Below are 27,706 nucleotides of genomic sequence, written 5' to 3' on the forward strand. Positions count from 1 at the left end.
TAATAAAAGAAAATTTCCCCAATCTGGCAAAGGAAATAGACTTCCAAGAAATCCAAGAAGCTCAGAGAGTACCAAAAAAGTTGGACTCAAGAAGAAACACACCAAGGCATATCATAATTACATTAGCCAAAATTAAAATGAAGGAGAGAATCCTAGAAGCAGCAAGAGCTAAGGGGACAATCACCTACAAAGGAGTCCCCATCAGACTGTCAGCAGATTTCTCAAAAGAGACCTTACCACTTTACACCAGTCAGGATGGCTATCATAAACAAAGCAACAAACAACAAATGTTGGAGGGGTTGTGGGGAAAAGGGGTCCTTAGTTCACTGTTGGTGGGATTGCAGACTGGTACAACCATTATGGAAAACATTATGGAATTTTCTCAGAAAAATAAAAATCGACCTGCCTTTTGACCCAGCAATTCCACTGCTGGGATTATATCCTAAGAATCCTAAAACATCAATATCAAAGAACCTATGCACCTCAATGTTCATAGCAGCACAATTTACAATAGCCAAGAGTTGGAAGCAACCTAGGTGCCCATCAGTAAATGAATGGATCCAAAAATTGTGGTACATATACACAATGGAATTCTATGCTGCAGAGAGAAAGAAGGAGCTACTACCCTTTGCAACAACATGGATGGAACTGGAAAGCATTATGCTGAGTGAAATAAGCCAGGGGTTGAAAGACAAATACCATATGATCTCACCTTTAACAGGAAGCTAAACAACAAAACAAACAAACAAGCAGAAAAAAAAAAAAACAAAGACACTGAAATAGAGAACAAGGGATAGTGACCAGAGGGGAGTAGGAAGGGAAGTTAAGGGGAAAATGGGGGAGGGATTTGGAGGAACAAATAGGAAGGACACAGGGACGAGAACTAAGGGGGGTGGAAATGGGAGGGAGGTGGGGAGCAAGGGGCGGGGGAGGCTGGGATGGGAAAAATAGACAAAAAACTGTACTTGAAAAATAACTAAATAAAACAAATTAAAAAAAAATAAAGACAACAAAGTTTTAGTAACAAAAACGCAGCCAAAACACAGAAAATTGAACTATACAGAAGTCTGACAACAATGAACCGTTCAGCCAGACTGATAAGGGGCAGAGACAGCAGCAGAGCGGGGTTGGGCAGGAAAGATCCACCGGACTGACCCAGGTTGTGCAGGCAGCCATTGGCAGATCCCAGGTGCCAGGAAGCAATGGGCGGACCCAGGGAGGGCGCAAGGCAGCAGGCTGACTGTGGTCATACATTTGCGCACAGATAAACCAGTGAAGGAGCGAGCAGTGAGACAGACTGTGCAGGCCCCAGCCGCAGGGAGCAGCAGAGGGGATCGCCATTGCCCCTCTTTGACCCCGTCCCCACATACAGCATCACAACTCAGCGACTGAGTTGCTTGGCCCTGGTGAACACCTAGGGCTCCACTCCTCATACATAACAGGCTTGAACAGACTGAAACATGGCTCAAGAAATGTTTTTAACTCTTTTATTTTTACTTTTTAAAAGATTTTAGTTACTCATTTTTAGACAGAAGGGAAGAGAAGGAGAAAGAGAGGGAGAGAAGTATCAGTGTGTGGTTGCCTCTCGAGCGCCCTGTCATGTGTCCCCTACTGGGGACCTGGCCCACAACCCAGGGATGTGCCCTGACTGGGAACTGAACTGGCGAGCCTTTGGTTCATAGCCTGTGCTCAATCCACTGAGCTACACCAGTCAGGGCTGTTTTTTATTCTTTTATTTATGCTTACGTGTTAAACGTGTAACTCTAGAAAGCAATAACGATATCCACATGCACAATAGTACCCTGGAATATGATAATCGATTTTGTTGAATTTACCATGAACTTGCAATGAAAGCAGTTCCAGCCAATGCTTCAACAAAATGAAATGAAGAGTGAGTGTTATTATCCACAGAGTAAGATAGATGAAGCCGATTGTTATCCTCTTGTTAAGATAGGTGATGCCAACTTTATTATCATAGGGTGAACAGCGTGACCTTTCTCTTTGTACACTTTAGTTGGGAGAAATTATTGGAAAATGTCAAAACGGTTTTCATACACTGCAACCTTTAAACTAAAAGTTATTAAATATGCTAAAAAGCATGGCAACAGAGCTGCCGAGAGACTCTGGACCTTTTCCCACAGAGAGTGTGAGCAGGTTGTGGAGTCAACAGGAAGAAACGCTTCTTCAGATGCCAAGACAAAGAAGGCAATGCGAGGGACACCTCCAAAGCAGCTGGAGGTAGGGCAGGAGGTGCATACCTGTGTCCTGAAGCAGTGCCAAACTGGGATTTCTGTTTCGTCAGAGATGATACAAAGGCAAAAGGATTGCACTGGAAATCCTTTGCATTGATGCATTGATGATTTCTCAGGGACATCTAAATGGTGTTTTAACTTTATGAAGAGAGAAGGTTTGAGCATGTGGACATGAATGAAACTTGCCCCCAAACTTCCAGCAGCCTATGAGAATCAAGCTGTGGAATTTCATTCTTATGTTATCAGTCTTTCAAAGACTTAGAACTTTGAGCTGTCTCAAATCGCCAGTATGGTTTAGGTCCCACACACCTTTGATGTGCCATCCAACAGAACTGTGGATGTCAAAGGAGCTAAGACAGTGGCTGTTAAAACTAGTGGTCATGAGAAAATACATTTTACTCTTCTAGCCTGTTGTGCAGATGGGACAAAGCTACCACCTACGATCATCTTTAAAGAAAAATGTTTCTGGAAAAAAAAAAAAAAGATTCCAAGTGGAGTTATTGTCCATGTGCATGAAAAAGGATGGACAAATGAAGCAGGCATGAAAATCTGGTTTAACAAAGTCTGGTCATGGAGGCCTGGAAGATTATTTGAAAAACCAACTTTGCTTGTTTTTGATCACTTCAAAGTCTGTGTTACACAAAGTGCAAAAGCAATCACAGCAGACTTGAAAACCCAACTTGCTGTGATAGTTAGTGGGCTAGCCAGCCAACTGCAACCTCTCGATGTGTCAGTAAACAAGCCCTTTAAGACCCTAATGAAGAAAGAGGACATCATGGATGTAGTCAGCTGGTAATGATTTAACACCTATAGGAAGGACCAAGAAAGCATCCATCACCCAGGTTCATGATTGGATCCTAAGGTCATAGAATGGTGTCAAGAAGGAAGTGGTTGTGAAATTGTTTAAAAAATGCAACATCAGCAATGCTATGGATGGAACTGAGGACAGTGAAATTTACTGGGATGAGGAAAGTGATTCCTCAGAAGACACTAGTAATGTAGAAATTGAAGAAGGCCATACTTCTGATATGGACAGTGATGAAGAGTTCTTGGCTTGCTTTGATGTGTAAATATGGTAAATTTTCTACTGGTACATAAAGTTTCTTGAACCTAATATCTCTTCTTGTGTTTTGTAGTTACTTGTTACATAACATTTCTTGTACTATAATATATTAAAAAATAAGTGCCAGAATTCCTTTATGATACAAAAAACAACTTAATATAAATAAATAAAAATTGAATTAAAGAATTAAAGTGAAAGATTTTTTTTTCCTGAAAGTTTGGGCTAAAAGTGTGGGTGTGCATTATGCATGGCAAAATATGGTATGTATTTAAAAAACACCCTAAAAATAACTTCTCTCTGGAGAAAAATCTCAATTCATAGAGACCACATTTGACCTCACTGTCTTTCACAAGTAATTAAGATGCTACAGTGGTTTCTTGGTAGGTGTGGGTATAGTCATAATTAGTAGTAATTAATTATTGTAGCAGCTAACACACGTTCAGTCCTGTGTGTCTAACAGTATACTAAGCACTTTATTCAAATGATCTCATTTACTTTTCACTGTATGTAACTGTATGGTGTACGTACTATTGTTATGTCTCTTTAGGGAATGAGGATTTGATAATCTATAAAGGATCTTGGGCTTCAAAGTTGGTCTTGATTCTGGTGCAACAAATTCATTTCCCTATTAGTTGAAGAGTGTGAATGCAGTACTAAGCAGGGGCCATAGACCTGCAGGGGACTTGGGCCTGCACTGACCACAAAATTTCCATGGCATTTTATTGATTTCTCTGAGAACAGTCTGTTTGTTGCCCACCTGTCACTCCCCAATATTTTCCTCTGTCCTCTGCCCCTTCTGCAATAGGATGTAGTCCAGCAATGTAGTCCTTACCTCACTAGCCCAGCTACCATAGGTCTTCCATTCTGGCTCTGCCCTGCCCGATCATCTGCATCTTCCCCTGCAGTGGTTGCCTACTTACCCTGTGGCCTGTGGGGTTCTCCCCCAGTGCAGCTGCAGAGGGGAAGTGGTTTCACAGTTTCTCCTTTGCTGTCATCGGGCACTAGGCACTGGAAGCCTTTTAAAAATTGTGGGTTTATTGGTTAAGAACAGACCCTAGATTCAGATCTGGGTCCCAGTCCTGGCTCTAGTACTCAGCTGAGGGATCTTGTGCAAGTTATGTATTTTCTTGGAACCTCAGGGTTGTAAGGGATTAAATAAAATAGTTTATGTAAAAGCTTAGCATAGTATGTGGCACAGAAGACTAAGTAAATGATGACTGGAAACCTCTGCTTTTATTTCACTGGGGATTGGGAAGGAGGGATTGGTTTAGTCCCCTCTCCACATCTGATGCCTTAGTGCCCGTAGAAACTGTTTCTAAAGGTGTACTTACTCCGTGGACTCCTGAGATCAGAAGTACTAGTTACCTTTTAAAAAGTGTTAACATCTGGGCTCTACCACAGGACTACTGAATCACAATCCCTGGGCCTAGGCATCTGTATTATAAAACACATTCAGGATGGTTTTTATTCATACTGAAGTTTGAGACCCACAATATAAATGAACCCTCGGCTTCAAAGCACCTTGTATTTCTGAAGCTTCCAGATTAGGCTGTGCCCTACACCATTTTCTGGCTTTCTGTCAGTTGTGGGCTTTTTCTATGCAGGGTCAATGTTATTTCAGGATCCAGGGAGACCTTGGGCATTAAATGAAGGAGAGTGAGTGGCAGTAGGGACCAGCTTGTCCTTTCTGCAAAGTCTGGGCTTGCCCCCTGGTCTAGTCTCTTAGGGACCAGGTCTGGAGTTGAGCTGTTTCTCTTCAATGGTGCCTATCTCCTCTTCCTGCCCAGAGGCCAGTTCCAGAGACTTAGCCTGGGCTCAGAGCATATGTATTTGTCCTCTTCTGGGTCTATCTCTGAAATATCCAGGTACAAATAGTCTTTCATGGACCAGACCATACTTAGGATGGCCATCAAGAGTTTCTGCAGGTTCAGAGGCATATCCTGGAATCTGGTATTTGGCAATGTCGAAAACACTGGATATGGCTGAATATCAGGGATTCAGGACTGACCTGTGTCAGAATTGGCCTCACTGCCTCTCTCTGTCCCTTTAATCCCAACTTGGAGATTTCCACAGAATTCTTAAGATTCTTCCATAGACTAGATTTTAAAAAATATGATGAAAGCTATGAAGTCTGCTCCCCAGAGTAAGGAATATATTTACACATTTTATATACTTTAATAGGGAGTTTATGAAGTCCCTGAAGTGCTTTCATAGACTCCCTAGGTGTCTGGACCTCTATTTAAGAACCTCTGCTCTGGAGAAAAGGGTCATCACCATGAGTTTAGGATTTCAGGAGGTGTTTGGGTTACTATGGAGGATTAGGGGATGGACTTCATCTTCAGGATGTTTCTGGGATGCTGTCCTTTGATCTCAGCACTCCTACCTCAGCCCTTTGGTATGTGTATGTCTTAGGGACCTCTGGCTAGAGATAGAATTCAGGCCCTGGAGCTGTTGGCTCCAGTTCAGCCACCACACTCAGGGAAATAGGGAAACCTCAGCAGGTCTGAGGGGTTTGGGAATGCTGGTTAACAGACTATTCATAGCTATCTCAAAGGCCTTGAGTCTGTATTACTGAAATGAATGCCTTGGGAAAAACTGTACCAATCATCTGCATAAATAGATGAGCTGCATCGTTACTGTATCCCAGGATCGTAGGAGTGGCAGTATTTCTTGGGTACAGTATATTAACACTACAAACTGTACTGAAGACCCTGTATAGCTTTTAGCAGCTTGTACTATTAGCTAAGGCAGAGATACTGAGGCACCAGAACATTTACAGAACATTTAACTTCATATGAAATGCCCAGTGAATATCTTCAGAACAGTTATTGCAAAATGCCTGTTTCCTCTTAAAGAGCCTGAAATGGATTTAGGGTAGGTAGACTTGCTTCCTCTGGGCTCCCATGCACCAGGGCAACAGCTGGAGGGGTGCCAGTGGCACACGGAGAGAAACTGAAGTGTCTGGCATTAGGGTGAGTGCAAGGAGACAGCTTCCTTCTGGAAAAAACTCCAGAGGCTAGGCAGTGGCTATAGTCCCTTTTCTGAGCCCTCCCTCACACAGAGCCACAGAGTAGCAACACAATATGGGACACACCATCAACCTGGTTCTCACAGGTTGCCCTGCTCAGATGATTACCTAAGGGTCCACCACATCCAACTTACAGGTGTGCTTTTCTACAATAGGCCATGCTACTAAGACGGAGTCAAAGTAGCTCTACCTAATACATAGAAACAAACACAGGGAGGCTGCCAAATTGAGGAGACAAAGAAATATGGTCCAAATGAAAGAACAGAGCAAAATTCCAGAAAAATAACAAAATGGAGGTAAATAATCTAGCAGGTGCAGAGTTCCAAATACAGGTTATTAAGGATGTTCAAGGAACTTATAGGATACTTCAACAGCATAAAAAAGACCCAGGCAGAAATGAAGGTTACACTAAGTGAAATAAAGAAAAAATTATAGGGAAGTAATAGTGGAGTGGATGAAGCTGAGAATCAAATCAATGATTTGGAACATAAGGAAGAAAAAAACATTAAATCAGAACAGCAAGAAAAAGAAAAGAATTAAAAAAAAATGAGGATAGGTTGAGGAGCCTCTAGGACAACTTCAAACATACCAACATTCGAATCATAGGACATGCTGGAAGGAGAAGAAAAAGAGCAAGAAATTGAAAACATTTGAAAAAATAATGAAAGAAAACTTTACTAATTTAGTGAAGGAGATAGACATACAAATCCAGGAAGTACAGACAGTCCCAAACAAGATGGACACAAAGAGGACCACACCAAGACACATCATAATGAAAATGCCAAAAGTTGAAGATAAAGAGAGGATCTTAAAAGCAGCAAGAGAAAAGCTGAGAGTTACCTATGAAGGAGTTCCCATAAAACTGTCAGCTGATTTCTGAAAAGAAACTTTGTAGGCAAGAAGAGACTTGCAAGAAGTACTCCAAGTGGTGAAAAGCAAGGACCTATTACCTAGAATACTCTATTTAGCACAGGTAGGATTTAGAACTGAAGGGCAGATAAAGTGCTTCCTAGACAAAGTAAAGCTAAAGGAGTTGATCATCACCAAGCCCTTATTATATGAAATGTTAAAGGGACTTATTTAAGAAAAAGAAGATCAAAACTATGAACATTAAAATGGCAATAAATTCACAACTATCAACAATTGAATGTAGTAAACTAAACAAACAAGCATAACAGAAACAGAATCTTAGATATGGAGACATTTGGAGGGTTTCCAGTTGGGAGGAGGAAGGGGGAGGATGGGGAAAAGGTGCAAGGACGAAGAAGTAAAAATTGGTAGGTTAAGAATAGGGTGATTCTGAGAACAGTATTGGAAATGGAGTAGCCAAAGAACTTCTATGCATGATCCTTGGATGTGTACTAAGGGGGGGATTGCTGGAGGGAATGGGGGTATCAGGTGGAGCGGGGGCAAAGTGGGAAAAATTGGGGTAACTATAACAGCATAGGAAATAAAATACATAAAAATAAAATCAAAATGAAAATACTTGATAAGAAACTCCAACCAAGGAGAGACTGTACAAAAGAAAGTATAAAAACGTGTATGATGTAATTAAGGAAAATTTTGAAGAGTAAGGTGACCACTCTTACATTCTTTGTTCAACCAGGCTACTCATTGACCTTGAATAATAGCTTTTTTTAGCTATTGTAGAATTGTAGAAGAACAAATGTAAATAATGACTTGGAGGGGCCAAAAATGTATCTGAGATATTGAGGTATATAGGTCTCATGGCACCTCTCTCCCAGGTGGGCTACTGTTGACATTATTACTAGAAAAAAATTACCTTTCTTTGCTTATTTTATTCAGATTTATCATTGTGTTACAACTGGGCAAAGTCTTCTCAAGGTACAGGGCCCACTGGCATAAAAAAATAGACCAGAACCATTTAAGTCATATTTGTGAAGCCAGGTTGTCATACTTCCTCCACTGGGGATTATCCTCTTTTATCTTGGTCCCAGCATAGCCTGGCAAGGCAGCAGTTTTATTAAAATAATGCAACTGAATATGGATGGTTCTGTCAACTCCAGCTAAGAAGGCAAATTTATTGAGTTCTGTTGCTGTAAAAGAAGGTAGATATGATGTAACAGAGCTGAACTGGAAACTGAAACTGAGCAAGTGAATGCTTTCTGAGAGAGCATGGGGAATAGACCTTGAACAGTTAATAACAGATCTTAAGTCACAGCTGGAGAAAAGGGTTCTCAAAGCCCATTGGACTCTCTGAATGGGAGTAATCTATATTTATAGTTAATCTGTTAGTTTTTTTATTTTTAAAGCAAACCAATAAACTCTGCTACCAGGGAATGGGCTTTGGGTTTTATATTTTATTTTATTTTACTTATTATTTTTAAAATATTTTATTCATTTATTTTCACAGTGGAAGGGAGGGGAAAGAAATGGAGGGAAACATCAATGTGTGGTGGCCTCTTGTGAGCTTTCTACTGGGGACCCAGCCTGTAACCCAGGCATGTGCCCTGACTGCAAATCAGACCCATGACCCTTTGGTTCACAGGCTGGCGTTCAATCCACTGAGCCACAGCCAGGATGGCTTTGGGTTTTGGAGTTTCCTAATGATTAGGGTTCTCATGCTTCTCACCTAAGAAGGCACCAGTAGTCACAATTATAGACGCAATTATCAAAAGACTCATAAAATCAGTGACATACTCAAATCAAATGCCTGAGAGTTCCCCTGTCACAGCTGCTGTCTGCTTAAACCTCAGTGAAGGGAATGGCCAAGGCAGGGAAGTGGGAAAGGAGTTTAGAAGTCCAGGATTCTGGGCCACTCACTGTTCAACTTTTTTGCCAGTTCTGTTTTGCAAATTTATTTTGAGACTGTTTCAACTTCCTCAATTCTAGAAGGCAGCTGGGATGGGGAAATTGAAGGGGCTCACTTAGCATTTAAACTAGGTCTTGCTCTTTATTGCAATCTTCTCCTTGACTCTTCTCAGATGCTCTGAGGCAACAACATCTTATTTAAGAAAGATTGGCACCACTGCTAAATCCCACTCACTTCTGTGTCCTGCCTTTACCTTCATATATATCATCTAAAGGTAGAGTAGGAAAAAAAGAAAAAGAGCTTAGGCTTATATTTGAGGCTCAGTTCTGTTCCATGTAAGCTGTATGACACCGGGAACATTTAACCTCTCTGGTCTCAATTCTACCATCTGTCAAATGGGCCTAAAATATGTACCTCCCAGACTGAAGATTAAACAAGCATGAACTCAGTAGGGCTGGGTATGTGTGTGGCCCAGCACTCATCAATCCTAGTTTCTTCTGCCAAATGCTACCCCTAGTGAGAATTCTCTCAAACAAGCCTCTTTTTCCACCCAGCCTTGGTTTCTCATATTTAAAATTAGGGCCTTGTGCTGGATTATCCTTAAAGCCCCTTCCTGTAAGATTGGAGGCTTCAAGCTTCAGCTGCTTGGCTCTGTCCTCAAGTTCTCTTTTTTTTCCTAAGACCAAAATTGACAGATGTGTTTTCTAAAGCACAAGAGATTCTTGGTATCCATGCCTTAATCCATGAAGTAAGTTGTTTTTTATAGTAGTGTTCTATTGAGAAAAGTACACAAAACCACCTGTGTATATACCCTCAGATGCATATAATAAGCAAGCATCCTCATACCTCCTGTTACCTTATAAAAGCTTCATTTCTTTGGAGTAATGTCTTGCCCATTCCAACAAGTATCTGAGTTGACTTAGTTCTTTTCCTCCAGGCTCAAAGTAAAACGAAACTCCTCTTGGGTCAGGGGCTAAGAATCTCTGGAGAGTGAAGAGCACCATATTTTCTAAAGGGATGCCAGTGGCTTTGTGAGCTTGGTGATGGGTTTTGAGCTCACCCAGGGGAAATGAAACACTTCATCATCTGAGCAAACTGTACGACCACCATGGACCATTTGGGGTTGTCTGTTTTGCTGGGTGGATCAGAATAGGGATAGCTTTTCTCAAACTGTGTGTGGTTTGGGTAAACCTCCTTTACAATCTTCGTAAGTCCTGCAATGACTGCTTCTTAGCAGTTGCTATCGTAGAAGGCTTCTTTCTCCAGCTTCATGGCTCTAAGGAAGTTCCGGATCTCCTAGTCGCAAACACCATCCCAGAATGGTATCTGCTTGGGCTGCGCTTTGAGATGCTTGGTGCTGAACTTCACATCTATTTCATTCTCTCATTTTTCTGGCTCTGACTTCATCAGCCAGTAGTTGCTTAGAATCTTCCCACATTTTTAGGGGCTGAAGTCTTCTGAGCGCTGGAGTTCTTCACTTTTGCCCATACCTCACCGGGGTTCTCAGTCTTGGTACGCTTTTTTGCTGGTCCCTTCTCGTTTGGTCCAGCAGCCCCAGCCAGCCTCTTTCTGGGTCTCAGCATGGTCTCCCTGCACAGGCTGAAGACCTGAAGATTCCAGAGTCTACTGAGAGATACAAGAGGCAGCTCTGTGCGTGACTCTGGAAACCACTCTGCAGACACAGCCCCAGCCCCTAAAGTTTTTTTTCTTTTGAAGTAAACATATCCTCAAGATTCTATTGTCACATTATAAAACAAAATATAAAGCTTAGAACTGGCTCACTAGGCCTTGTCCCTTCTTATCTCCTTCCAGATAAGAAGCAATGCTTTTATCTCTTAATAAACAGCATTCTCTTAGATCTGCAGTTGTGCTTAATACATTCAAGCCTCAGCACAATCTTCTTTGTAGTTTAGCCTTTTTGTGGAAAACTGGCTTAGCCTGCCCACCATAGCTGCTCTGCTTCCTTTCATAACTCTGCTTTCCCTATGCAAAGAGAGTCCTGCCCTTTTTTGTACCGAGTTACTTTGTGGGGCTGATGCTTGCCACACATCTTACAGAAAGTTTGGCAGGTCTGAGGACGTTTGCCATGCTTGTTAGAGCGCTATCAGCATGGAAGCAAAGTAAGTTTTGAAAGGATCCTCCATCTGCACCACTTTATGCTGATTCTGAATCCACAGCATAGTCAAATCTAGGGGTTTAAATGGTATTATTTCTATCTCTTAGTTCTTCCTGTGTTGACCTCTTAAGAGGGCAGTAAAAATAGCCATGGGTCTGAGAGAGAGAGAGAGAGAGAGAGAGAGAAAACGAAAAACACTTCCCCCACTCCGCCCCACCCCCTGCTGCCATTGTTACCAAAGCACAGAAAGGGTACTGACTTCTCTGCTTAGGTTACACACCCATCTCTGGACTAATCACTGTGTCTCTGAATGGGGTGGCATACTCTGGCTGTTGTGAGTATCAGGAGGACCGTCATGAGGTGGAGTGCCTTGGAACCGATGGCCTCTCTGGAATTACTTGGAGCAGAGACTGGTAGTTTGCAAAACAATCGATGGTTATCACTCATGTGGATTGCATACGTCATCCCGGCATGCTGGTAGCTCCCTTGGCCCATGCTGTTTTTCATGGGATCAAAGACTAAAAAGAAAAAACAGTCCTTGACTTCTGGTAGCTACAAGTTGAAGAGTTGACATAACCTACTGCCTCCACCCCTGACCTTTACCATTTGCCTTGATTGGAGGAAAAACTACTGATATTATATATTCAAATTGAATAATTGGTTACTGGCCAAGGACTGTATGCAAAAACTTCTACAGAAACTATACAATGTCCCTTTACAACTCTGGTTAGAGTTGTCAGGGTCCGGGGCCTCTCCAGGTCCTGGCTCACCAGCCAACCACCAGCCTTTGATGTTCTTCCCTTGGCTGTGTTCTGGAGATAGGAGGCCAGGGCCAGGGGAAGGGGCTTTGAGGGCTGCCTGAAAAGGCAGCTAAGGTTGGATTCTTAAGTACTACTGATAGCATCTCCACTATCGTAAGTATTCTTAGAGAATGGCCCAGTGACTAGGGAATGGAAACTTACTTTTGTTTCCAGGAACCTGTAAAGGTGGAAACATTCATGACAGAGCAAGGGGAGGAGATTGGTCACATACTAAAATGTGATCCCTCCAGCTGGTCATGCATTAGGGAAGACACCGAAGGTATCTGAATTCCTTACCTGACAAGCTGATGGCCCTTGTCCCCTTAAGGAGAATGACAAAAGAGTGCCCCCTGCAGGTGGAAGCTTTTAGGCAACTCCCCCTCACACACCCAGGCTGAGGCCCATGTAGGGCACAGATACGCAACTTTACAGGTTGGGACTCTGTTGCTCACCAGACCATGAGGTTCTCTAGAACAGATGCTGTTTATTTTGTTCTCCATCATGCACCCAATGAAATTCAGTGTACCTGGAACATAATAGGATCCCAATAAAATTTTGTTGAGTGGATGGAACCTTGTGTCATGCTTTAAAAGCATAAAGAGACCAGGCTGGTGTGGCTCAGTGGCCACACCATGTGACCATGGTGACCATAGGCTCAGTGACCATGGCCTGAGAACCAAAAGGTTTGATTCCTGGTCAGAGCATGTGCCTTGGCTGAAGGCCAGGTCCCTGGTTGGGAGTGTGTGAGAGGCAACCAACTGGTCAATGTATCTTTTGCACATAGATGTTTCTCTCCCTCTCTTTCTCCCTCCCTTCCCCTCTCTCTAAAAATCAATCAGTCTATCTTAAAAAAATAAAGGCATAAAGAAAACAACTCTGGTGCAGGTGGATTTAACTGTCAAGTGTGTTGTCTGGTGAGGTTGCAACTGGCTTTTGGAAACATTTGATGAATGTTCTTGCTACCATTGTTTACAGGCATAGTATCTCTTAAAGACCAGAATTAGTGAGACATAAACATGCTAATATTTTTTGCACATAATTCTGCAGATAGTATTCTTTTACATAATGTTCCAGATTATCAATCTTTGCTAGCAAGCCAGGCGATTAGGGATATGGGTTCTTTTCATAACTTTTCCATGATCTATTTTTCTGGTTTACTATCTTTGACCACCAGATGGCAGCCTTTGAACAATAAATTCTTAATCTGTTTTTTCTTTTTTTTTTAGTAGTCCAGAGCTTTTTTGGAAAGAAGTTTTATATAACTCTTTTATGTTTCAGAATCAGTGCTCCAAAATAAAATATATGAGTTTAAAAAAAATAAGTCTGATGTGTGTTTAACTGACCTCCTAATTAAGATAGAAGTTTGAGAGAAAACCAGGGTGTAGGTAAGAATACAATTGATTAGGGGAGGTCGTTTGGCTTGGAGATTAAATAGCCTCTAAAACTGGGGAGAGCCAGGGTTGAGGCTTGACACTAGCGTTTATCAGGTGAGTGTCCCGAGGTGTGTCACGTGCATGGTGGGCATTGAAAATAGCTCATTTCCTTCTGTTTCTTAATTTGACCCCAGGGTTAGTAGTAAGCCCTGTTCACATCACAAGTTTACCTGGGAGCCGCACTGGGAGCAGACACTTCCTCCTTTCTCTGGGCTAATCCTTGAACAGTGGCACCTCTTTCTGATGTAGGAAACTAGCCTTACTTCTGTTTCCAGCTGTTCTAAGACCTGTCTTCTAAGCAGACAGAATAAATGCTCGAAATGCAAATAGCACCAGAATATTAGAGCTGGAAAGAACTTTTCAAACCAGGCTTCTGAGAATTTGGTGAAAGCTATAGAACCTCTCTCCATACATCTTCATAAAAATCAATTGTTCATGGATTTTCAAAGGCTGAGGTGCCCAACTGGAGTGGGAATGTGTGTGTGTGTATATATTCTTCAGGCTTCAATGATTTTGAACCATGTGGTAAGGCTTCTTCCCAATCCACACCCAGAAGGCACTCTACTACCATGGAAGGGCACCTAATGCCCCTGGTGCTTTGCGGGCAGATGAATGTCCAATCTCTTGCCTTGAGAACCTGTGAAAGCTCTTTAATCTGGCAGCCTCTGTGGTCCCATTGTGTGGTTTGGGAGACAGAAATGGTTGTTCCAACACCAGTGACAGATGTCCTTAGTAAACACCAGGAGTACTTATGTTCCCAGATTCATGCTGGGAGAAAATACACTAAAATATTTATGGTTAGTCTTCTCTGGATGGTGGGAATGTGGGTAATTTAAATTCTTCATAGTCTTGTGAGGATACCTAATTAGTTATAGTGAATATATATTTGGGACTGTGAAGAAAACTAAAACCAAAAATGGCCAATAATTTCAACAAGTCATATCAGTTCTCCAGGCCCCTAGAGATAAAAAGACATCCAGTAGAGCCACATTCCAAGTGTTTACAGGTTCAGTTGGTCCTGAGGATGACACCAATGAAAGTAACTCACGCTGCAGATTGACTTCCCTGTCACTGGGTCGAGAAAAGTAGATTTTCTCTGTTTGCCCCCAGCCTCAATCTCTGTCTCTTTCACAGAGACGTCAACTACATTTTCTTCAAAATTGTGGTTCATAGCAACTTCCTGTTTGTATTTGCAAATGCCTTTTGGCAGCCCCCGAGGTCCCATGATTTCTCTTGTGTTATGTTGCTGTGGCATGTTATAAGTTTTAATATTGAACCATCCTTGGGTTCTGTGAATGAACCTTCTGGGTTCCTAAGGGCTGCTCTTTCAATGCCGAGCTCAACTCCAGAAACATTTTTGAGGGGATGGGGGATAAAGTTTATAGATTAGTTCATGTATGAGTGCTTTGTGGACTAGAACCCAGATATCTTTTCTTTTCTTTCTTTCTTTCTTTTTTTTTTTTTTAAGATTTCATTTCTAGAGGGAGGAGGGGATGAGAAAGAGAGGGAGAGAAACATTAATGTATGGTTGCCTCTCATGCACCCCTAACTGGGGATCCAGCCAGCAACCCAGGCATGTGCCCTGAACTGGGAATTGAACCAGGAACCCTCTGGAACCATGACATAAAGTACCAAGACAGCAGGGGGAGCAAATGGGACCTGAAATCAGGAGAATGGGTAGGATTCTGTCTTGCTGGGTCAGCTCTCAGGGTATTCCTCGTGGTAGAGAATTCAAGTAGTGGGAGAGGTGGAAAGGCAACAAAAAGAAGTCAGAGAAGCTAAACCAATCTACATAATGAAGAGGGAGGGAGGAGAGAGATGAAAAAGATCCAGGAAGTGAACATCCGGGGAAGAATTGGGGATATTGGGAGGTGGGAGCTGTGGAGTGGCCAGAACTGGGGAAGGAGGAGAGGCACTTGGAGAAGGGCTGCTCTCCTTAGATGTCACCTGGATCTCACCTTCAATGGTTTCTGGGAGGTGCAGACAAAGATGATATACTTCATGTTTTTTTGAAATTTTGATTTCTGTTGTTCTTATCCCATTTCTCATACATTGCATTCATGCTTTCCCCTTTTCTTGATTACATTTGCTAAATGTTTGCTTATATTATAAAGTGACATTTTTCAGAAAAGCAGAGTTTTAGATTTCAGTTACCTTCATGATTGCTTTATAATTTTTTGATTTTGCCTATAGCTATTTCTTTTCTTTTGCTTTATTATTTTTCTAATTCTTTGAGCCAGATATTGAGTTAATATAGTTTTCTGTTAAAATATCTTTTCTTTTTGTTAACAATTAATTTTTAAAAAATATTTATTTATTTATTTATTTATTTATTTATTTATTTATCTTTAGAGGGGAAGGGAAGGAGAGAGGGAGAGAAACATCAATGTGTGGTTGCCTCTAGTGCGTCCCCTGCTGGGAACTGGCCTGCAGGGAACTGGCCTGCAACCCAGGCATGTGCCCTGACTGGGAATTGAACCGCGAGCCTCTGGTTCGCAGACCTGCACTCAATCCACTGAGCTACACCAGCCAGGGCTTGACAATTAAATTTTTAAAATAATGCAAATATGTAAAACTGTGACTTGAACTGCTGGGTTAGACCTGAGACTTAGGGAGACCGCCTTGGCTGTTGATACCAAGGAGATCCTCACTCTGAGTTCTACCAGGACCATCAGGTTTCCTTGTTTCTACAGAGAAGGTGTATGCCCAGGATGCTAACACGGAAGTGGTGTGCTTATCCCTAGGTTAAGGCTTTGTTCCTTACACATTTCATGAGTGTTTTCTCTTCCCTTTCTAAAAAATAAGTGAATACTTAAAAAAAGAATACTGGTATTAAAATGCTCTCATCTTCTTACCTATACTCCACCAACAAAGCGATATGACCTAGGCAAAGATCTGCTTGGTCTTTTATACTTTAGTATGATTTTAAACCTCAATATTATTTCTTCCAGATATTTGTATGTCAATTCTATTCGTACAACAAAAAATTTTGCCCCCCCGTGAAAGGATTTTTCACTTAATGAAGTACTACTTATTACTCCCTTCCCCCATAGGTCATGCTTTTAATGTATTAAAGTCGTCATCAAACCCAAGTTCACCTGGACTTTCTCCCATTTTATCTTCTAGAAGTTTTGTTGTTTTGTATTTTACACTTAGGTCTATGATCTATTTTGATTTAATTTTTATGAAAGGTGTAAGGTCTGTGTTTAGATTCATTTTTCTTTTGCGTTTGAATGTTCAGTTAAAGGATTTTAAAGCATTACCCAATGGGGACATTTTAAAATACTAAGTAAGTCTCTCTTTCCTCTGCCTCCAATGTCTCACTTCCCTGATAATGAGAATCTATGATTAAAGACAAAAATTTCAAAGGAAGATAACACACTGCTAGCGGAAAGCCATGCACATTAGGGATACTAGAGTGTGAGACCTTCGCTCCTTCTCCAGCCCTTTCCTGTTCCTCTAGGGCTGGAGTGGAGGGGATGGGGTCACGGAAGCTGTTGCCCTCCCGAGGCTGCATGTGCTGGTTCTCACTCTGGCGCACCGGTCGGCAGAGGCCGCTCACCCCCTGCCTGTGCCTGTCGCCGTGGAATGCGGGCAGTTCAGAAAACCATGCATTTGCTTCCGTGTCGAGTCCCAAACTCACTTTAAGATTTCGGGGAAAATAAGCACAGGCAGCCACCATTGGTGTTAGACGTGAAAAGTTAGTTGTTTGTAGAAGGCATGATTGAAATATCACAGTTCGCAAAGAACTTGTCACAGCCTGTGATCTGCCCAGAGGCACTCTTCCAAACCCGCCAAATCCTCCAGGAATCCTTTCATCTTCTTAAAACTCCGGCGCGCACTTCCAGGAGCCAGGCTGACCTGCTGAGCACAGTGTTCCGTGAAGGCACAGTTTGTTTTTCAGTCACTGGTGGTGGGAGGAACACCAGAGTGGTGTCTGCTCTTTGAGGAAGAGTCTGGAACTAATTCGTGAGAGGCAGGTGGGGACAGAGAGCATCAGGCTGTCGACGTGGGTGAGCGAGCAGTGGGGGCAGGGGGTTGTTTGGAGGCACGAGTAACTCCAAAGCTGGGTTTGCTGTGAGACATAGAAACTGGTCTCTTCAGGATGAGATGTTTCCCCCTGGCTGAGGCCTAGGAAACATGGTCTGATGGACATAGAGGAACCAAAGCGGCAGGACCAGGCTTCCCTTTGTGCCAGGCACCAACCCTGGCTGCCATGCCATAAGATAGGTGGCTTTAGTGTCACTTTGCTTGAGGAACTTATGGCTCAGAGTGGTTATATCACAGACCAAGGTGAGGAGCCAGTGATGGAAGTTAGGGCACTCAGAAGATAGATCTCCCTCATCCCAGGTGTCTCCTTCTCTATCGACATGTGACATGTTCCTTAAACTGGTGACTGAGCCTTGAATTTGAATCAAGGATGTTAGAAGGCAACTTGAGAATGATTAGGTCTGGTTGAGCTGAAGGGATTAACTTTGAAGGCTGGGGCTTGTTATTTGGAAACCCTACTTCTACCCTCAATCCCTTTCAGAAAAGCACCCATTCTTCCCAAAGGATTTTCTTTTAACGGCGAGAACTGGGAAATTATAGCTAACAGATCACTTATTCCAGTAAAATTTGCGCTACCACTGAGAGAGGTGAGGTGGAAAGGGCAGGAGAGCAGGCTGAGCAGGTTTGGCTGTTTGGCTCTTCCCTGCTCCGGCTGGCTTGTCTGAGTCTCAGCTTTCTTTGCTGTGAAGCCAGGGGTTTAAAGTGTAAGAAGTAAGGAAGATAAAAGTATCTAAAGTGCCCAGCACAGCAACTGATTCAGTGGATTTTAATTCTCATGGAGGTGGGATGGAGGGCCTGCCTGGGAGAAGGTACTAGGCAGGTGTCCCCCACAACCCTCAGGAAGGGGAGGAGGTTGGTGGACCAGGGAGAGGGGGCAAGGGGCTGCAGTCCCAGCCAGCTGTGAAGCTCTTACCTGTCTCCTTCCTCCCTTGTCCTCCCCGGGGAGACGGTCTGAAGGCCAGGCAGGATCACTGCATTGAGTTGTTGGTGAGGGAGCTTCGGGAACCACCACTGGACTCCACTATAAGAGTGGGCTCATGGGCTCTGAGGGTTCCTTAGCATGCTGGTGGCTCTGGAGGCTGCCATTCTGGGCTCAAGCTGGAAGAAGTGGGGAACATGGGAGATGGTGACTCAGAAGGAGACCTGGGTCCCATGAGCCTGGGGCTACAGGAAGGTAAGCCTTTGGTCCTAGCTCTCCTCCCCCAGTGCCCACAAGAGTTATTCTCAATGGTAGCAGACTCTTGAGAACCTCACTGGGGCTGTGTGCAGGCAGCGGGGAAACCCACCCTGGAGCTAGGGGTCCTGGCATGGGGACTTCCTTGGGGTTTGGGGTCATGGGAGGCTCAGGGGGGCTCAGGCCCCTGAAGGTGCTGCTCATCCCAGGACCAGGCCTGGCATGATCTGGACAGCAGAGACCACAGCAGCAGGCAACTGCTTTGCCCGGGCAAGAGCATCGTGCTGGACAGCTAGGTGAATGCAGCTATCCTGGCGACTTGCTGGGGCTGTGCTTGAACACCCAGAGACTGGGCTGTGAGCAGGGGAACTCATTATTTCCTCAGGGCCCCAGGGCCCTTGGTCTGAAAGTGGTTTTTCAGTGACCTCCTGGTGAAATACCTGTGCCTGTTCTAGCCCCAGTGACCAATCTTGGTTCTTCTTAGTCTCTCTTGTTAACCAACCCTAGATGACAGCCCACTAGAAGCTTTGAAGTCACCGGATCCAATCCCAGATTTACCACTTAGAAATGGTGCAACATTTGGTGAATTGTTTAACTTTTCTGATCTTAGGACTTCTCACCAGTAAAACAGGGACACTGTAATATGTCACCTTATAAAATTATAAGGTGACATTATAAGGTGATCATTAAATGAAATAATGAGGGTAAATCATTGGTTGATGGTCACTAACAGAGATGATATTGGCAAATAGCTGTTTTTAAAGGAAACTTTCTGGAATTGGTTTAATCTATTTATTCATTGACTTCGTGGTTTCTCTTCTGATACGGAGCTACACAGCAATGAACAGTAATGAACAAAGCAGCTTCAGAAAAGAATCATTTGGCAGATAACAAATATGTCTTAGGACTAAGTAAAACATTCTTAACAAAAAGTCATGTTTTTAAAAATTTAAAATTGTAGTTATTGATTTGAGAGGGAGAGAAACATCAGTTTGTTATTCCACTTTTTCGAATGCATTCACTGGTTGCTTTTTGCATGTGCTGTGACCAGAGATTGAACCTGCAACCTTGGTGTATCAGAATGACACTCTAACCAAGATACCCAGCTGGACTAAAACAAGTTACTTTTAATTCAAAAGAATTTTCAGAAAGGAAATAACTTAGCCTCTCCTCCAAAGACAAGAGCTTGTAATGGTAGTTTCTATATCAATTAATAAACTATTATGTTTCTGAAGTGGAAAATAAAATGGCAGGTGAAGATTTTAGGTGAATTGAATTTCCTAAATGTATGGAGCAATAGCCAACTTCAAGTTTAAACTCCCAGATTGGACTTCTGGTCAAGATGGAGGCATAAGTAAATATGGCTTGCCTCCTCACATGACTACAGCAAAAATTACAACTAGACTACAAAACAAATATCACCCAGAATTGTTAGAAAATTGAGCTGTATGGAAGTCTGACAACCAAGGATTTAAGGAATCCATATTCATCCACCCAGGTAGGAGGGACAGAGACTTGGAGAGGTGGAACGGGCAATAGCACATCCATGTAGGTGGATAAAATTTGGGAGGGATACCTCAGAAGTGAGGGGTCCCAGCCCCAGTGCATCGACCACCTAGCTCAGGGTTCCAGCACAGGGGCATAAGTCCCCATAACTTCTGGCTGTAATAATCAGTGGGGGTTTCAGTGGTGGAAGAAACTGCGTGATTCTCAGAAGACTCTTCTTAAATAACCTGCAATGGACCTAGAACTTATACAGACTCACTGCCTCTGGGACTCAGCACCAGGGCAACAGCTGGAAGGGCACAAATGGGATAAGAGGAGAAATTGAAATGTCTGGTAATAGAGTGAGTTCCAGGAGATAGCTTCCTCCTAGACAAAACTCCAGAGGCCAGGCAGCAGATTATTGCCTCTCTGAGCCCTCTGCCACACAGAGCCACAGAATGGTGACACAGGTTGCCCTGCCTTGGTGATTACCTAAGCTTCTGCCCCTTCCAACTTACAGGTGCACTTTTCTACAATAGGCCATGCTACTAAGACAGGGAGTCAAAGCAGCTCTACCTAATACATAGAAACAAACACAGGGAGGCTGTCAAAATGAGGAGATGAAGAAATATGGCCCAAATAAAAGAATAGAACAAAACTCCAGAAAAACAAAACAAAACAAAACAAAACAGAGATAACCAACCTATTGGATGCAGAGTGTGGAATACTGGTGATCAGGACACTCAAGGAACTCACTGGATACTTCAACAGCATAAAAAAGACACAGGCAGAAATGAAGGTTGCACTAAGTGAAATAAAGAAAAATATACAGGGAACTAATAGTGGAGGGGATAAAGCCAAGAATCAAATCAATGATTTGAAACATAAGGAAGAAAAAACATGCAATCAGAACAGCAAGAGAAAAAAAGAATTCAGAAAAATGAGGATTAGCTAAGGAGCCTCTAGGACAACTTCAAACATAACAACATCTGATTCCTAAGAGTGCTGGAAGGAGAAGAAAAAGAGCAAGAAATTGAAAACATTTGAAAAAATAATGAAAGAAAACTTTACTAATTTAGTGAAGGAGATAGACATACAAATCCAGGAAGTACAGACAGTCCCAAACAAGATGGACACAAAGAGGACCACACCAAGACACATCATAATGAAAATGCCAAAAGTTGAAGATAAAGAGAGGATCTTAAAAGCAGCAAGAGAAAAGCTGAGAGTTACCTATGAAGGAGTTCCTATAAAACTGTCAGCTGATTTCTGAAAAGAAACTTTGCAGGCTAGAAGGGACTGACAAGAAGTATTCCAAGTGATAAAAAGCAAGGACCTACCACCTAGATTACTCTATCCAGAAAAGCTATCATTTAGAATGGAAGGGCAGATAAAGTGCTTCCCAGACAAGGTAAAGCTAAAGAAGTTCATCATGACCATGCCCTTATTATATGAAATGTTAAAGGGACTTATTTAAGAAAAAGAAGATCAAAACCATGAACATTAAAATGGCAGTAAATTCACAACTATCAGCAACTGAATCCAAAAAACTAAGCAAACGGGCAGAACAGAACAGAATCATAGATGTGGAGATTATTTGGAGAGTTATCATTTGGGAAGGGGAAGAGGGAGAATGAGGGAAAAGCTGCAAGAATGAAAAAGTACAAATTGGTAGGTACAGAATAGGCAGGGTGATGTTAAAAACAGTATAGGAAATGGATTAGCCAAAGAACATATATGCATGACCCATGGACATGAACTAAGGTGTGGAGACTGCTGGAGGAAATGGGGAGATAGCTTGTGGAGGGAGTCAAAGAGGGAAATATTGGGACAACTGTAGTAGTAGAAGCAATAAAATATATTATTAAAAACAATAATGGTATATGGGAACATCTATAATAGTGTCAACAATACAAGTAAAGAAAAAAGAAAAAAACAAAAAGAAACTGAAAAAATAAACTATTGAGCAGAATAATTTACAATGCAGTTGCAGAACAGGTATAGCCCCTGTCATTCACTAAAGAAGTGACTACAGACTTGTTATCTGTTATTTATGTTTTAGAACACATAGTTTGCTCTGTGATATAAATAAAGTCCATTTAACCCAAATGGCTTTAGACCACACAGTTATGAGGCAATACCTGATGTTTAGTGCTTAACACATATCAGGTGCTCAATGGATGTTAAGATTCATTTGTTTGTTTATGCAGCCAACATTTACTGAGTGCCTAATGTGTGCCAAACATTGCTCTAGACATTAGAAATAGAAACAACACATTTAAATTTTTTAATCTATTTTATTTTTGTGCTTTTGCACCATAAAAGCAACACATGATTGTTGCAAAAAGTGAAACAATACAAACATGTATCGAATTTTCTTTATGATCAAATGTGGAATCAACTATGTTAACTGTTCCACAGACATGAGTTTACTTATTGTATGTTCAGTTCCTGTATGTCCTTAGGTGGTTTTGCCTCCTGGAGGTGTCCAATTTTGATATGCACCACAAATCTCTCACTGTAATTATTTTACTTATCTCACAGCCAAAAAAATTAAGACGAAAGAATCATACAACAATGAACTGAGATACAAGCACTGAAGTAATACCTTTGTTAAGCACCAAATGAATCAGAAAAACAAACAAATCTGTCAATAGAACTATAGCTAAATACATTGTGGATTAAATTGCATTTTTTTCCTTCAGAGAAATCCTTTTTCTGTTGATGTCAAATTAAATTCCTTAAGCACAAGAAGTATTGAATACATATCAGATTAGTTACCTCTTCCCTGTCTGACAGTTGTAATTATTTCCCTTGGCTGGTTTTTAATGTTGGCTTTTGAATGGTTGAAAATAACTGTGCAATTAGGAAATTCTGTTAAAAAAGAGAAAAATTATGTTTTTCTCTCAAGAAACAGAAGCCATATGGATAACATGATGAGATGCTAAAAAGCAATTCAGAAACATTTTAAATTATAATACAAGGTCCTATTAGGCTAGCCTCCAACTGTGATTGTAAGCAATGAACTTACCTGTATTTTTCATCTTTAAAGGTGGTTTGCTTTTCTTTTTGATAAGTCCCCTTTGAGTTTTAAATAAAGGAGTAGATAACGTGCACAACACAATTATGTTACGTGTACAGAGTAGCCCATCCAGAAAGAAATGGGCCACGGAAGAAGAGAGAATGCTCTGTTGACCATCTTTGCTCTTAGTCACATTGGTTTAAAACCTCCTGGGCTTTGTGAAGATGTAACACATGGAAAACAAGACCCTGAGTGTGAAAACTATTATGACTGGCAGTTGTAATTGTACACAATGCTTACTTTCCACACAGGTGCAACAAATGAGTTGGAATGTTAACCTGCATCTGGAAAAATGACTGGAGTTTAATCTCTAAAAAATATTTTATTGATAATGCTACTACAGTTGTCCCAATATTTCCCTCTTTGACTCCCTCCACAAGATATCCCCCATTCCCTCCAGCAATCTCCACACCTTAGTTCATGTCCATGGGTCATGCATATACGTTCTTTGGTTACTCCATTTCCTATACTGTTTTTAACATCACCCTGCCTATTCTGTTCCTACCAATTTGTATTTCTTCATCCCTGCACCTTTTCCCTCATTCTCTCTCTTCCCTTCCCAACTGGTAACCCTCCAAATGATCTCCACATGTATAATTCTGTTCTGTTCTGCCCGTTTGCTTAGTTTTTTGGATTTAATTGTTGATAGTTGCGAATTTATTGCCATTTTAATGTTCATAGTTTTGATCTTCTTTTCCTTAAATAAGTCCCTTTAACATTTCATACAATAAGGGCATGGTCATGATGAACTTCTTTAGCTTTACCTTGTCTGGGAAGCACTTTATCTGCCCTTCCATTCTAAATGATAGCTTTTCTGGATAGAGTAATCTAGGTGGTAGGTCCTTGCTTTTCATCCTTGGAATACTTCTTGTCAGTCCCTTCTAGCCTGCAAAGTTTCTTTTCAGAAATCAGCTGAGAGTCTTTATTTCATTTAGTATAACCTTCATTTTTGCTTTGGTCTTTTTTTTTTTTATGTCGTTTAAGTACCCACTAAGTTCCACGGCCCAACCCTCTTTGTTTTTTTACAGCCAGAAGCTATAGGGACTTACCTTCCTGGTGGAGGAAGCCTGGACTGGGTGGTCTGGTGTGGGGCTGGCATCCTTGGCTCTCAAGGTATCCTTCCTATTTTTATCCACCACATGTGGGTATGGGACTGTCCCTTCTGCGTCTCTGGGTCTCATTGTCTCTCTGTGCATCTTCGCACTTCCCACCCATCTGGATGAATGTGACTTCTTTAATTCCCTGGTTGTTGGACTTCCACGCAGCTCGGTTTTCTGACAGTTCTGTGTGATATTTGCTTTGTAGTCTAGTTATAATTTTTGCTGTGGTTGTGTGAGGAGATGAGCTGTGTTATCTCCATCTCCATCTTGAGTCTCTGAAGTGATTCATTTCATACCTTTGATATTCATATCCAGTTCTCACACTTCAGACAATAATTTACAGAGTGAGAGAGGTGTGATAAGGGCACATGGAGTAGGAAAAGCTTTCTGTCACTGAACACGTTGACTGCCTAGGTAACTTTGATGTCCTTTCCAGCTTTACTAAGAATAATTCGTCCATGTCCAAGCATACTGGCTTTGTTGTCTGTTTACTTATGATTATTTTTTACTTGTTATCTGAAATAAGGCTTTTTTTTTCATTTATAAATATTTGTTTCCTCTTTTCAAAATGTTGGCTTAGATGAAGAGGTCGAGTTTGTGCTGTAATTGCTGACTTATAGTTGTAACAGGCACATCCTCATGAAGTACTACTCACCTTAATGTGCGAGTAGTACTTAAAATTCATATTCTAAGCAATTTTCTTTTTTTTACTTTTTAATTCTTAATTTAAAAAAGATTTTACTTATTTATCTCTAGAGGGGAAGGGAAGAAGAGAAATATCAATGTATGGTTGCCTCTCATGCGTTCCCTGCTGGGAGCTGGCCTGCAACCCAGGCATGTGCCTTGACTGGGCATCAAACCGCAATTCTTTGGTTCACAGGCCTGCGTTCAATCCACTGAGCTACACCAGCCAGGGCCTCTGAGCAATTTTCAATCAAAGAAAATAAGAGCTCATAATTGAATTAGGATTTTCACTTGTTTTTTTTTTATTAGGGATTTGCTTATATTAGCGTCAATATTAAGGGCAGTACATTTTCTATCCAATAATGTGTTATTCATCTTAATAGTAGGCAGAATAACAGGGTACCTGTGTACGTTTCTAGTTTTTTGCAATTATTGAGAGCACAGTATGTGCTGGACATTGAATAAAACTCTTTAAATAAGTTATTCCTTTTAATTTGCACCACATTCATGTGGATTAGGTATGATAAAAAAGCAAGGTTAAGTGAAGATAAACAATAAAACTGGTGAGAGAAATTTTCTCTGGCTCTAAGTACATGCTCTTAACTATGAGATACACTTCTGTTTAGTGCATGGCCATATTCTGGAACTTGCCTTCTTCCAGAACACCTTCATCTTGGAAGACTCAAGTAAAACTCAAGAATCCTAATTATTGACTCAGCCCCCAGCTTTTTCATAGCTTCATTTCCCCTATATCTGTTTTTTAACGTTGTCAGATTTTCAATCCTTTGGTGCTTCCACTTTCTCTTGGTTTAGTAACTCCATGTTGGGCTTTCTTTCTTCTTTATCGCATTTGATCATCTAAAATATTCCCCCATAAATACCCATTTTACTTTTACTGCTAAACCCATTCCACCGTATCTCGACCTTGGATCATTGCCACAGTTTGTTTCCTTTGCTCCTATCATCACGTAAGTTAATCAGTGTTAGAAAAAAAAATCAGTAGAGCTTGCAATAAACCTTGTGGATTGGTACTATACCTTCATGCCCTTAAACCATTGCTAGGCTCTCAGCACTATTATTTCATTCTGTGACTTGTCTGTTTTCAACAATTGTGGGATGTCAATGTCATTGTCTTTAAGTTCTAACTTTTCTTACTTGTAGCCATGTTTTCTCCTGTTTCATCAAAAAGAAGCCATTAAGCATTGTCTTGTTCAACTATCCATCCCCCTCACTGCCACTCATCTACATGTATACCATTCCTGACTTTCTTCCACAGGATAAGGGATCCCTCTTCTTGTTATGATACAATTTTTCATCTTGAGCTCAAGTCCAAAGATGGAAAGATCTGCATTCTGGGCTATAGGGAATTGGTCCGCGTGGCAATGGTGAATGTAGCTTAGCTCTGGTTTGGAAAACTGACAAGCGGGAGGTGGCACACAGGAGCCAGGCCCACAGATTGGCTTTCCCATGGGGGACCAGGCCTGCAATGTACCTAGGCTGCTTTGAGGTTTGCTTTTGCTAAGACTTCCTCACCCCGAGTTAAGACAGCAGATGTTTAATGTATATCTTTGAAGTAACTCCCTAAAGTCTGTGCCAAGCACAAGTATTACCAGATCAATCACTGTTATCATTCCCTTGCATTTGCAACATTCTTTTCTTTGTTATCTGTAAGAAGTAATCACTTGAAGTAAACCCGAGCATAAGGAATCAGGACCTTCCTTGATGTAATGCTCCCAGAAAGCAATAAAAGCCTGTCCAGGCAAGGGTTGGGGCACTCTCTCACTCGGAGAGTGGCCATGCTGTCCCTTTTTCTCCACAGGACTTCTGTAGTCTGTGTGATTTTGTTTGTCGCAGCCACAACACCACAGACACCGCTGGCTGTAGTCTACATCACTAGGCAGCAGGATGGAGGAAAAGATGAAAAGTGAGTCAAGGACTCATGAATACTATCTCTTAGGAAGGTTCCTGGATATTCCTTCAGGACCCTTCTTTACATATTGCCAGAATATGTAAAGAAGCCAGAATTCATCTTGAGCTCCAGAATTCAGTCATGTGTTATAGGTGACTAAGCTTTAAAGGAGGCTGTGAAATATCTTTATTTTGGGTAACTACATGCCCAACTAAAATGTTTATTATTATAGAAGCATCACAGAATAAAAATCGGAGATATTGAACAGTCTCTGGCAATGTTCCCTTGCACATGGAAAAAAAATGGTTTGCCTCTTCTCCTTGACTTATTTGTAAATTATATCACAAATACTTGACAGATTTTGACCTTTTAACCTTTTATTTTTATTTATAGTGTCTCTCATTATACAGAGGTTTAAAATTATTATCTAGCTGAAATAGGCATTAATTTTTTAATTTGTTGTTTCTGGATTTTATATTTTTCTTTAGTAGGCCTTCCTTATCCATATATTCTTATATTTTCTTTGGTACTTTTATACTTTTGTTTTTTGACCTTAGGTCTTTATTATATCTGACATTTACTTTTTGGTATACTGTGAGATAGGGATTCATCTTTATTTTTTTCAATTTTTAGGTAATTACTACAACTCATTTAAAATAGCTATCATTCTCATTCACTTCAAATGTCCATTATGATGAGCTGAATTTTAATACAATAGTCTATTATGGACTCTTATTTCAGTTCTATTGAGCCGTTT

At 41.4% G+C, this 27,706-nt stretch overlaps 1 protein-coding gene and 1 pseudogene across 2 annotated transcripts in view; one reads left to right on the top strand and one right to left on the bottom strand.

Moving 5' to 3' along the window:
- The window catches only part of APTX (aprataxin), an 83,114-nt gene that overhangs the window by 38,630 nt on the left and 16,778 nt on the right, over window positions 1-27,706 (top strand). The window contains exon 11 of one of the 2 annotated variants that reach the window (XM_053656565.1): window positions 2,142-2,708. The exons of the other annotated variant lie outside the window; for it this stretch is intronic. The gene's annotated coding sequence lies outside the window, so the exon portion shown is untranslated. Of the gene's footprint in view, window positions 1-2,141; window positions 2,709-27,706 lie in introns of those variants that run through there. 2 annotated transcript variants of the gene reach the window in all.
- On the bottom strand, window positions 10,036-10,699 carry LOC119060033 (thymocyte nuclear protein 1-like; annotated as a pseudogene).

The sequence above is a fragment of the Artibeus jamaicensis genome, unplaced genomic scaffold, assembly GCF_021234435.1.
Source record: "Artibeus jamaicensis isolate MK-2021 breed Jamaican fruit bat unplaced genomic scaffold, CSHL_Jam_final scaffold_1964, whole genome shotgun sequence".
NCBI classification, from domain to species: domain Eukaryota; kingdom Metazoa; phylum Chordata; class Mammalia; order Chiroptera; family Phyllostomidae; genus Artibeus; species Artibeus jamaicensis.